At 35.4% G+C, this 13879-nt stretch overlaps 1 protein-coding gene across 1 annotated transcript in view; it reads right to left on the bottom strand.

Moving 5' to 3' along the window:
* Positions 1 to 13879, bottom strand: part of ebf1b (EBF transcription factor 1b) — a 232292-nt gene that overhangs the window by 64285 nt on the left and 154128 nt on the right.

The raw sequence follows: 13879 nt of genomic DNA, 5'->3' as shown, positions 1-13879 counted from the left end.
GTTCAGAATCGATTCTTTATCATGGATTATTATATAGTAACTTCATACGTAATATGTAAGCTGCCGAATTTACTTGATTTGGACAGATGGATAAACTTAATAATTATAGATGAGATGAGGGTGCTGGACACTGTATTCAAATTCCTTCAGCTCTGAAAGCGAAAACCTTTAGTTGTCAGCAGCGATCTGCTTCTCATTCAGTGTGTGAGGCTTTTAGAATCATTGGAAGCCATACAAGGTCACATTAACATGATGCATGAACACTGACTACAACAGAATCATATGTCCCTGGCACACTCTGTTGAAGTAAAAAATTTGTGTTCTGCAAACGCAAGTTGTAAATTAAAGTGAACCAGGCCTACTGCACTGTGGTGCAATCTATGTTTTAAAGTTTGTTTTATGCTTTAAGCTGAATACTAGTATCTTGCAAAATATCTTGTATAATAGGGCAATTATGCACTGCCAATATGACAAAGGCAAAAGACTGTAGTTATTTGAAATTAGTTATTAAAACTATGCTTAGGAACATTCATTCATTCATTCATTTTCTTTTCGGCTTAGTCCCTTTATTAATCTGGGGTCGCCACAGAGGAATGAACCGAAAACTTATCCAGCATTTGTTTTATGCAGCGGATGCCCTTCCAGCTGCAACCCATCACTGGGAAACACATACACACTTATTCACACACACTACGGACAATTTAGCCTACCCAATTCACCTAGCACATATCTTTGGACTGTGGGGGAAACCGGATGCCTAGAAACATGTTAAAAATATTCTCCATTAAACAGCACTTGGTAAATATTTTAAAAAGAACTACAGTTGCACAAGGCTAATAACTGTCAGGAACAGGGACAGAACCCGGGTCTCTGCAAAATATGCAAAAAATACAAAACTCAAAATAGGCAAAAAACTCCAGAACAGTTTAACTCAAAAAACTGCAAAGATATAAGTCATTGAAGAGCTTAGCATAATAACTAAGAGGTTTTACAAAGTAATAGCTCACAGTGGTTGACAGGCTTGAATCCACAATAACTGAGCAAAGTACAGATGAAACTGAGGCTACTTAAATACAAGAAACTAAACAACGCACATGTGAAATCAATGACACTGATAACGGATACCAAAATGAAAATAACTAAATGACGACATCTAGTGGACAAAAAAGGACATTACAAGAAAAGCTAAAATAACAAAGGGCAAAACCCTGACAATAACTTTATTCTCAACTGCATTTCTTGACATTTTCCAAATGTATAAACAAACAAAAACATGTAATGCTCTCCTATTTTTGTTTGTTGCTGTAAATTGGTCATTTAATGTTACATTCAGAGCTTGTTCAACCTGAATATATTTTTTATCAAATTAAAAAATAAAAATTTCGTCAAAAGCAAACGGCATGGTTATTACGTTAGCCTGCCACCTCTGATATAATATTGTACACAACATTAATTACGTATATTACTATATTTGGCAGAAAAAAACAAATTCACACCTGTAATATTGACGAATAACCTATGGTTTTGAGCATACTAATGTCTCTGTGTACTTTTTTTTATTTACTACTTACTGTTACTATACAGTATATTGTTATTAAATTATTACTTTATGACGGAAGATATGTGTATCTGCTATAACATCTTTCTTTCTTTTTTTTCTTTTTCTTTTAGTGTAATGTGAAGCCAACACTTGTGGGTGAGGTACATACAAACCACGATAACTTTCACAGTAAGTACCTTTTTAACAATTGAACAAGTTATATGATTATTTCAAATAAGTCTCAAATACTGCTAGCTCAAAGATGGAATTTGTATGTTTAGTGAGAGCTACCATGTGCCGTGACTCTGTGTTATGCAGACTGTTTCTCAAGTTCACGTAGTTATATGTTAACCAGTTATCAGTTCTACTCTAGCTTTATTTAGCCATTTACTATAAAACAAAATATTATGTAAAACACAACTCTGACATTGATTTCAACTCGAAATTATTAAACATTGATTTGAAGTTGTTCTTAAAGGGATGATTCACCCAAAAAATTTAATGTACTCACTATTTACTCAGCCTCATGTGGTTTCAAACCTTTGTGAGTTAATTTCTTCTGTCGTACACAAAAGAAAATATTTTGAAGAAAACTGAAAATCTGTAACCACTGACTTCCATAGGACAAAAATGCACGTTACTACATAGCATTCTCACAGTATTGAAAGTTAATTACTGTACTGTTAAAAAGCTAATTATTATGTCAACATCCACATTCTGTAATTCTAAAATTACATTTTGTGACCCAAAAGTAGTATTTTTGAAAAATAATGTTAATGACATGGTGGCATAGGCATTTAATATACAGTATGTAGACTTTGTATTTACATGGCTATTTTAATAGATGATTGGTTACAAAAATATGGGAATTCTTGAAGCTGTAAGCACCAGCATGATGAACTTTACCAGCCCTGTCCACTGTGCTGAATGTCTACTGCCTGCAAGTGGAGATGGTGCTCGACAATTTAGGAGACTTTATCAATGCGTTTTTGTGCTTTTGGATTTCTGTATCAACTTAACCTGGAATACAATGACTCTCTAAACATAGTCATGTGGGTCATATGTAGGGCTCCATTTTAACGATCTAGGCAGGAAGTCTAAATCATAGGGCGCAAAAGCATGAGGGCGTCTCCGAATCCCCTTTTGCTATATCAAGGACAAAAAAATACGCTCTGTGCTGTAATGCATGCTCTAACAGGGTTGAGTTTATTCTCTTAATGAGTTATGGGTGTGTTTTGAGAATAAACCAATCAGAGTCTCATCTCCCATTCCCTTTAAGAGTCAGTTGTCGCGCCATGGCGTATTTGCTTTTAACAAGGCGGACTTTTTAAGTGGACAAATGGTTCACTAGCCAGAAAACAGTTAAACAGACCATTAGCAGCGCCAGGATAAAGAATAAGTCTCCTCCAATCGGCCTTTACTTTCACTTTCACTTTCTCTCTTTCGTGGATACGGAAACCTAAATTTATTATGACTTGCATTTCATTGCAATACAACTAACATTATTTATTGGGTTTTTCGTGATTTTTATTGCTTGTTTGCTTGTTTTTTGCCAAAATAAACAAGTATTCCAATTTTGGTTCTTGCAACACATTTAAAAAAACAGTAAAATTTACCACTTTATAATGTTTCCATTCTTTTTACAAGACTTAAAAGATGTTTAGGGACTGAAGACACCAAGTGATGAAGTGTTTCAGGTTTAATTTTGTCCCATTCTTTCTGCAAACAATACTTAAGGTGGGCCGCAGTTTGGGCTCTTCGTTGTCACATTTTGCACTTAAAACAGCAGACTTCACTGCAGACAGGCCAGTGGAGTACCTGTCTCCTCTTTCTCTCAGCCAGGACTTTGTAATGTGTGCAGAATGGTTTTGCATAGTCTTGTTGAAATATGCATGGATATTCCTGAAATGTCTTCTGTTAAAGGTGCAGTATGTAAGTTTGACACCCAGTGGTTGAACTAGGTACTGCACTCTTGGATCAAAACAAACGGAAGCGCAGATTGCCAGATTGAGGACAGGAGCGATTAACTTAACCCGCATTCTAAATAAAAGAAATGGCACCTAATAAAATGAATATTCTCCACATTAAAAGGAGTTTTTGTCCTAACCAACACCTCGATTTTTGTCCTAACCAAACCACCCTCAACAGCCCCTCAACCCCTCTTCTTCACTTTGTGAACCAGTCACTTCTGTTTTCACTTTCAGATTGAGGGCGGTGTGATCGTTGTTTGCCTAGAATGTCAATTCAGCTTGCTCCAGCCCTGGTTCCCTTACAATGAGATGAACAGCCCCCCAAATCTAGGTAAGATTTGTGTTGTCTTTGATTGCTCTGCAAGATTTCAAAATACTTCTCTGACTGACAATTTTCTGATAGACCCAATCTCACAAATATCCTTGTTGGAGCCTTGTGTCACATCTGGAAAGGGGAGAGAGCCATTGTGTGTGATATGGAGCATATGTTCTATTAGTTTTATGTTACACATTTTAGTATTGCTGAGATTGACTTATCTGGTTCAGAGATATACAGCAGCACGTCATCTGCATATAAACAATTGTTTTTCATCTCCTATCCTTATTCCAAAAATGTTGGCACTGCCTTACAGATTTAGCTAGTGGCTCAATTGCAAGGGTGAAGAGCAGGAGAGAAAGAGAGCACACCTGTTCTGTACCTCTTTCAATGTCAAAGGGTTTTGAGATCAGGCCATTCATCGTCACAGTAGCTTGAGGACTAGCTTAAAGCCATTTTATCAAATCAATGAATTTGGTACCTACATTAAATTTCTTAAGGGTGGCAAAAAGAAATTCCCATTCGATCGAAGGCTTTTTCTGAGACAAGGGAAATAATAAGGGATGGGGCTTTACATACTTGTATTGAATTTATAATATTTTTTGAGTCGACAAATATTGTCTGTGCCAAAACGTGATAATATAAATCTTGTCTGGTCTGCTTAATAATCTGTAGTAACACAGTTTCGAGACTGCGATCAAGTATTTTATAATCGGTGTTCAGGATACTGGTCTTTAAGATGCACATTCTTGGGCATCTTTGTTTTTTAGGGATTAAACAAATGTACAATGTTTTACATGACCCAGGAACCACTCCACGATCTAATAAATTTTGGAGAGCGGGTAAAATAGAAAAAAGTTCTGGCCAGAACTTTTTGTAAAATTCACAAGGGAACCCTTCCGGGCCTGAAGATTTATTTGAGGGCATAGAATGGATTGCACTAAAGAGTTCTTCTAGTGACAAAGGTGAATCTAAAAGTGCCCTAGCTTCATCAGAATTGGTCGTAAGGAAACGAATTATTCAGAAATATCAGATTCTCCAGCAGTAACTTGTGATTTCTATAATGTTTTGTAAAAGTTAAAAGTTAATAATAATTATTAATTGAAGCAGCATTGTATGTAATTGACCCATCTAAAGTCCCCATTGATTTAATTGTTCTCTCATTCTGAGATTTGGAGATATGGAGATTTTTGTTTTGAAAGGAAAACATGTTTTATAATGTAGTTTGTATGATCCAAATTATGTTCCGCTCTTGCTCGACAATGTTGAGCCCAGTTTATTAAAGTAGGGACTGTATTATTTAGACATTCCAGTCTTTTTACTTTATTTTCTAATTCCTGTCTTTTTCTAGACCAAAACCACTTGTATGCAGAAGTTTGAGATATAGCTTATATATCTGTAGATTTAGCAGTATCCTAAATAGTAGCAGATGATACTGGTGAATTTTTATTCTCTGTCCAATTTTTTTTAACCCTTCTAAAACTGATTCAACATGGAAGAATTAAATCTCTAGACACGTGTGGTCCTGTGTACACTTAGCATGATGTCTATGTGGACTGGAGCATGATTGAACAAAACAATTGAGCCAATTTGGCATGCAGATTGTTATGATCACCAGCAATCTAGCAGATGCAGATCGCTGGTAAACAATACAAATCATTATGAACTACATATTCTGTCATGCATTGCTCAGACACACATGTTCTGAGATTCCATTGACTACACACTCACACAGCTGGGAGCTGCTTAATGACTGATTGCAAGGACTATTTGAACAGCACACACACGCACGCACGCATCAGTGCAGAGTCTTGTTTATCTGTTTGTGAACATTATGACGCGTTTTCTTTGCCTTGCCAAGTTAGACATTTGACTTGTGTTGTTTATTCCTGTCTGCTGCCAGCGTTTTGACCATCCACCTGTTTACGCACCATGACTCTGGATTTCCTGTAAACATCTGTTTGCCCCTGTCTTGATCGTTGCTTGCTTGACTGTTCTCCTAATAAACCCTGCATTTGGATCCGCATTCTTATGTCAGTGTCCCATCACATTATACAGATATTGAATGGGGATTAAAATGTAGTCTAATCTACAATATGAGCTATGGGGGATTAGAATAAAAAGTGTATTCTTTACCTCCCTCAATAAATTCTCGCCAAACATCAGACATTGCAAACTCATTGCAAAGTTCCTAGAGGACCAAATATTCTATATATATTTATATGTATGTCATTTAATTAGAAAAGTGGCAGTTTATTTTTTAAATACATCAAATCAAAAAATGCACTTGAATATAGAAAGTGGTTTTTACTACAGTAAACAGGTGGGTTGAGCCTAATTGGCTTACTCAGAACTGAAATGGCTCTGCCTGTCTATGTACCATATTAAACAATAATTTTTAAGCGTATTAATATTGAATTACTATTTATGAATGTATTTATGAATTAGGCCTATATATATATATATATATATATATATTTTTTTTTTTTTTTTTTATACCTCATAAGAAGCTGAGACCCCCTAAAATGAAAATCCTAAAATCGCCCCTGCTTTACACTATAAAAAGAATATCTGCCCAACCCAATCTCATTTTAATTTTAGGTGTAATTAGTGTAGGTTTAATTACACTCACAGGGTCATCCAGTCAAAATACTTCAGAACTTTCCAAAGCTTTGCTGTGTATTCCATCAAGGTCTTTGCATGATGTTTGCATTTCAGCAGTCAAGACTGCTGAAACAAAGCTTCAGGACTGTCACCTCCTGAAATCAGTGATCTGCATGAACCAGATTAGCCAGATCTCCTCTACTCAAAGCTCAAGAGACCCATGTCTGCTTGGTACATGCATTAAGACCTGCAGGAAGCTTCAGCTTCTTTCAACCACTGCATCAACAGCAGACGTGTAAATATATCAATTTCCAAACTTCTATCAGAGACCTTGGCATAGCATGTTTCAGTATAAGATATTCTATTTAGATGTTTTAACTGATACTCTTTAATAACAAAACGTCTTAAGTTGTTTGTTATTTTAGAATAAGTTTTACCTCATTTGACTCTAGCTTGTCTTCAGAAAATATAACAGAGTAATTCATCACAATCCTCAGCTTAATCAACTTCATGGTTCATGCCTATGCACTTCATTTATTGTACATTTAGTATTTTAGTTACCCTTGTTTATTATTTTGTTAATAAATAATCATTTATTACAAATGTGCCTTGCTTGTGTTTTTAATATATTAGGCTCTACAAGTCAGATGAGCTCACCATCCTTCATATTTGGCCAGATAATAAACTCCATTTTAATTGATATAATTTTCAAAAAATAAATTACCAAAAAATAGCGATGTACAAAGAAAACAGCTAAATGCAATAATAGGTAAAGATGAATTTATGAAGGCCTGATGGTTTTAGTATAGAATTTTATAAAGAATTTTACACTCTGCTAATGCAATCACTGCTTCAGATGTTTAACTTTTCTTTTTAAACAAAATTTTGCCTTGATCTTTAGATAGGCTAATATTAGCCTTTTACTTAAAAAAGAATAACCAGAATGCTCTATACCTATATGCTCTTCATATAGACCTATTAGCCTTCTCAATAACAATTTTAAATTACTGTCCAAAGTTTTAGCTTTGAGATTAGAAAAAATATTGCCTTCGATTATACAAGTTGATCAAACTGGGTTTATTCAGGGATGCTACTTTAGTAATAATATGCAAACAAGTTTCTTAATGTTATTCAAACACCACATCAAAACCTCAGTTGTATGATAATCTCCATGGATGCTGAAAAGGCGTTTGACTGGGTTGAATAGGAGATTCTGTTTTATACACTGAATTGTTCTGAGGTGGGTGAATTCTTTTTACAATGGATTAAGATAATGTACTGTATGATAGTCCAGTAACAGCAGTTATCACAAACGGTATAGGCACACTCACACACCTGGAAAGTGGTACTGGGCAGGGCATATTTCTGGTATTCTGATAAATGATAAACAACATAAAAGTTGCTTTGCATGCAGACGACATTCTATTATATGTTAATTAACCAGTTAAATCAATTTCAATGATTATGGAGGTTATTGGTAAGTTTTGTGAGGTTTCAGGCTTTAAAATGATTTTTTTCTTTCTAAATCTGAGGCTATGCCCTTGAGGAAGCAAAAGTCCCAACCCCAAAATGATTCCAATTCTACTAAATTGCACTAGAATTAGGGAGGTTACAGCTGGTTCAGTTCTTTCATTTGGAACAGAAAGAAACCAAGACTAAAATTGACTTAGGTGCAGCTTTCTGGAAATAAAGGTCTTGCAGTTCCAGATATTAGGCTGTATCAGCTGGCCACCCATTTTGCATAGGTTTTTGAATAGGTAAGAAATTATCCATATTATGTCTGGTTGGACTTTGATCCAGTCAAATTAAGTGATGTTTTAACAATTTCATTAGGCAATCTACCATTTGTATTAGATGTTAAAAGAATCCCTGGTCTAAGGCAAAACATGATCGTAAGTAATACATTAAGTGTGTGGAAAAATATAAGGAATTGGGAAGGAAAAGCAAATTTTGGTCCATATCACACTAACACAAGGACATTTAGATTTTGAACCTGGAATTATGAATGATGGTTTTACATTGTGGAGAGATGCTGGTATAACCACTTTAAAAAAATAATTTGAAAAGGAGATATTGTTATCATTTGAACAGCTGAGAACTAAATATAAATTACCCCCAATACATTTTAGATATTTACAAATTAGAAGCTTTAAGCAGAAACATATTGTCCCTGGATTTTCTTGTCATGCCACTCTAATAAAAACGGCACTCCTTGATAATAGATCGAAATCACTAATAAAGCACTGTTATGAAACTTTGTTGATAGGAGCAAAAGTTAACAATGAGGCAACCCAAGATGTTTGGGAGAAAGATCTGGGATGCTCAGTCGATGCAAACACTTGGACACACAATTGGCAGTATGCTGGCAATATATCAATATGTAATAAAACTTAAGAACAACAGTTAAAACTTTGATCTCCATCGCATCATCTCCAAATGACCCCATCACATAGACATAGGATTAATTAAAATTAGTCTCCATTTGTTTAAAGTGCAAAGTTGAAGGTGATTTTATGCATTATATTTGGAATTGTATATACAGTATATTAAAGGCTATTGGTACAGTTTTGTGGGGGATTTAGTCTTATATTTAATACAAGATGTGACTCACTTATTTTTTTGTTTGGTCTTGCTGATAATAATTTGAAAAGTACAACAAACAGGAAGTTGTTTAACTTTCTTACCTTCACTGCCTGTAAAAGTATATTTCTTAAATGGATATCTGATAAACCATCGACGGTCTCAGAATGGCATAAAGTAATATTTGAGTTATATATACGATATGCAGACTCACCTTAAGTGAGGAGAGATGAAAATCCCAATGTTAATATAAATACTTATATTAATTTTGATATTCGAGCCAAACCAATTAAAATACATAATTTGGTGCCGTGTGTGAGAGTAAATTATTATTATTATTACCAATAACAAATTATTGATGGTAATATTTGTGATATATTCACAATAACACGACAATGTGAAGTGTGAGCTCAAAATACCACTATTTTTTATTACTCTTTAAAACTGACCCTTTTAGGCTTTGATCCAAATTGTGCCATTTTGGTGCCTGTAACTTTAACCCTCCTATTATCCTAGGGGTGAGTTTGACCCCATTCAATGTTAAACGTATGTAAATATATAATTGACATTGTTTTGTTTTGGTTTGTTTTTTTTTTTTGCTCCAGATTGAATGACTTTTGCTAATTTTATGGGGAAAACTTGGTAAACATAAAATGAACATGATATTATTTTTTTAATGCCCTGTACACATTGACACATCGCTGTTCTTTGGTGTCAAATTGGCCCTAGGACTTTTAGCTGTATAAAACATAAAAAAAATATAAAACATTTACACATATTTGTTTTGGGGGATATTGAGGTCACTATAACATGCTATGTGTTTATAATATGCACTAAAATTTTATATGTTAAATATAATAAAAAAATGTAAAAAAAAAAAAAAAAAAAAAAAAAAAAAACGTACTATTGTGAAAACCAGACAGTTCACATGACATTGGGGTAGGGGGAATCCTAATTGTCATGAGAACTTTGATATTTCCCATGTCATGGGGAGGGAAAAAACCCAGTTCTTGCAAGAGCTTTGATATTCCCGTGTTTTTTTTTTTTTTGTTTGTTTTTTTTTTTTTTGTGGGAGAGGAAAACATAATTCACATGGTTTACAGGGTAGGTGCAAATCTATAAAAGCTCTCTCAATTGAAAATGGCCTCAAAGCAAAGGTTTTCTGTCAGTGAGATTTTGTAATGGGTTTTTGACAGTGAAAGTAATGTGTCTGAGACAAGAGAATCTTGAGGTCATCCTGATTATGAGGCATCCTCCTCAGATGAGAATGAGACTCCTATTGTTGACCCTCCTGTTGTCTCTCAACCACCAGCAGACACATTACCTTCCAAAAATGGAAAATAGCTATAGTCCCGCTCCTCACTTGAATGAAAGGGTAGACTTAGTGCTACTAATATCATCAAAATGGTTCAGAATTTCAGAGTGTTGTTTAGTAGTCAACAAAGACATAAATTACCTGACACTAACCTTGTGGCAAAAAACTAAAATAAATCATATTCTGGAGGTTTTAAATTGCTGGGGTCAAATTAAGGGAAAAAGATGTTATCAGATTTTAGGGTAACAGGGGGGTTCAATTTAAATGAGATTGTTCTCTCAGCACACTTTTCATTTAGAGGTTGGCTACAAATGTCTATGTGTCACCATAGCATCAGATTCAAAACAGGACTAACGTTCTCGCTGTAAAAAAAATCTGAAAATGTCAAAAGAAGTGCCTCAGATAAAGGCAGTCAATGGAGAATAGTGTTCATTAGTGCATCCTAAAACTGGACATTTATAATGCTTCTGCAACACCATGTGACACTGATTAGGATCTATTTGCAAGCTTTTATTAATATTGTGGTCAAACAGGCAGTGGTCAGAGGCCAACGTACACAATGTAGCAGTATAAGCAAGATAGTAGTCAACCAACAGGCTAAAACAAGGGCTGGCAGCAAAAAAGCAATGGCTGAGATCTCACTGCTGGACGTTAACAGCGCAACAAAAACACTCTGTTCCACTTTAACATCCTGCTTATGAGATCTGTTCTGTCCGGGTAACCCTGCTGCTTAATAAACCATCACTCCACACCTCACTGGTTGAAAATTGCAGACCAGTTTCTCTCCTTCCTTTCAAAATCCGTACATTTATATCTCACAATAACCTGCTGAATGCAAACCAATCAGGTTTTAAATGTGGACATTGCACTGAGACTGCACTATTTTCAGTCACCGAAGCACCAAAGCAGGTTCTAAATCATCCATTCTGCTTTTACTGGACCTGTGTGCTGCTTTTGATAGAGTGAATAAACAGATTCTACTGTCCACCCTCTTCTCAATGGGCATCACTGGAATCCCGCTCTGCTGGTTGGGGTCTTACCTCACCAGCAAATTATTCAGAGTTGCCTGGAAAGGAGTAATCTAAAGCTCATCAGCTGACCACTAGAGTACCTCGGGAATCTGTTCTAGGTCCCCTACTATTCTCTATTTACACCACATCACTGGGAGCCATTGTCCAATCACATTGTTTCTCTTATCTTTGCTATGCTGATGACACAAAGCTTCTTTCATTTTATCCGATGACCCCACAGTAGTGGCAAGAATCTTGCACTGTCTGGGGGATATCTCGGCTTGGATGAACAACCATTCCCTGCAGCATCACACATACAACATGACTTCTCAATCTAGCTGAGATCATCCACCATTACCCCATGTAATTCGATAAGGAATCTTGGAGTGATCCTGGATGATCAGCTGTCCTTCAAAGAGCATATTGGTAGCACAGCTCAATCTTGCAGGTTTGCACTTTTCAACATCCAAAAAAATTAGACCCTCCTAAACAGATCATGCTGCAAAAACTTTTAGTCCAAGCTCTTGTCATTTCAGGGGTGGACTACTGCAATGCTCTTCTAGCTGGTCTGCCATCCTGCACTCTCAGTTTGAAAGGACAAATCCCTACACACTATAAGTTTCATACATTTACATAGAACAGATGTGAGCACGATTGAACTTTGAATTTTGCATGAGGTATTTTTAGGTACCGGAATAACTATTGAATTTTTCCAGGCTAATAGTACAAAACCATTGTCTAGAAATTTTTGAAACAGTCTGGTGCACACATAACTTCTGGAATGCAAAACATGCAAAACTTTTCCTTCAGGCCATCTGGGCCAAATGCCTTGTGTGATTCAACATGACAAAGCACTGCAATAACCTCTCTTTCCTGTATGATCATGGTCTGTGACTGAGTCTCAGTAACTGCTAAATCTACATTATTAACAGTGGACTCATTTGAATGATCAAATCTTGAAAAGTATGTGTGAAGGTCATTTGCAGGACCATAAGGATCCTCACATTGTCTCTTCTTGATCTCTTTCCTTTTTTCTACCCAATACTATATTTAGTCCCTTCCATGCCTCACATTAAATTTCTGCTCAACCTTTTCTTTATATTGCTTCTGTGCAACTTTTATTTTACATTTAACTACTCAATTTAACTTTTTTTTATATTTCTAAAGATTTTAGTTTTTTAGTTATCCATGGCTTGTTATTTGGATAAATTATAATACTCTTGGTTTGAACAACAGAGTTTACACAGAACTTAACAACTAGTTATTGTATCATTTAACTTTTCATAATTACTACAACAATCATTGTCATAAAAAAAAAGTCCCACTCTGTGCACTCAAAACATCCTGAACCATATCTGAACCTGCTGAATGGCAGGTTGTACTTCTTTAATAGTTCCCTATATCTTGGTAACAGATGGACAACACTGTGATTCGAACACCCGAGAGGAGGATGTAATCTTGGTGCATCTGCAACTTTCACACTTACCAAATATTTAGTCTTATCCAGTCTAGTTGAACAGGTTAAATATTAGTCAAGATTTGTTAACAAGGCAGATACAGCACATTTATTAATGTCTCTTAGCAGTAGAAAAGGGTTATTCCCAGAATTGCACAGGGCTGTATTATAACAAGAAGCTTTGTCCTCAGCAGCTTTTGGTCCAGGAATGTAGACTAAAATAACTGTTATTTGTCCAAATTCACAAGGTAAATAAAATAGTCTGATGAGAAAGTCAGAAGTTCATAATCAGCCGAACAGTGTGTTTCACGTACCGTAATATTCATTGTCCACTTACTATCAATGAACATGCACATTCCTCTTCCGGCTGCTTTTGTTGATTTGACGCTATCAGGGTCCAGATGCATTAATGTGTATACCTTTATATCACCCATCGTCTTTGTCAGCCACAACTCTGTGATGCAGATTAGATTAGCTCTATTGAAGTATCTTTTGTACTTTACCAGTGTTTCAAGTTCGAGCATTTTGTTCTGTAGCAAGTGAGTGTCGGTTTGCTGTTTTGTCCTCTTCCTAGATGATGTTTTATGAAAACAGTTATTTCAGAAGGGGCATGCAGCAGCTTTGTTGGAGTTTTAGCTTTGTGTCTGAGTCTTAACAAATCCTCACAGTGGTAAAAAGAAAAAAAAAGAAATCATCCTCAATCCATCGTTCCTTGAATTTCCAAGATCCACGGCAGTGCCCAATGCACAGACACAATTGATGACACTTTTTAAAATTCATAGCACCACGAAAAACTTTGTCAATGTTTTGCTCTTTTACTCTAGACACATAGATTAAAATATCAACTTTAAAACAGGCGAACAAACTTTAACACAAACAAACAAAGATAAGCACACCAGTGTCTGGGATCAGCACATGCACATGTGCAGATTCTATTTTAATATATTTGTATGCAGTAAAGTGTAACCCTGTAAAAATTGCCAATTAATAATAATTAAATTATTCGATAGTTGTTAAAAAAATTACTGTTTATTGAACTCAGAAGTTATAAATAACCCAAGAAAAATGATAAAATAAAAAATAGCATG

The sequence above is a fragment of the Danio aesculapii genome, chromosome 21 (assembly GCF_903798145.1).
Source record: "Danio aesculapii chromosome 21, fDanAes4.1, whole genome shotgun sequence".
NCBI classification, from domain to species: domain Eukaryota; kingdom Metazoa; phylum Chordata; class Actinopteri; order Cypriniformes; family Danionidae; genus Danio; species Danio aesculapii.
Note: the sequence above shows the minus strand (reverse complement) of the source record. Positions and strands in the feature narration are given on the sequence as shown.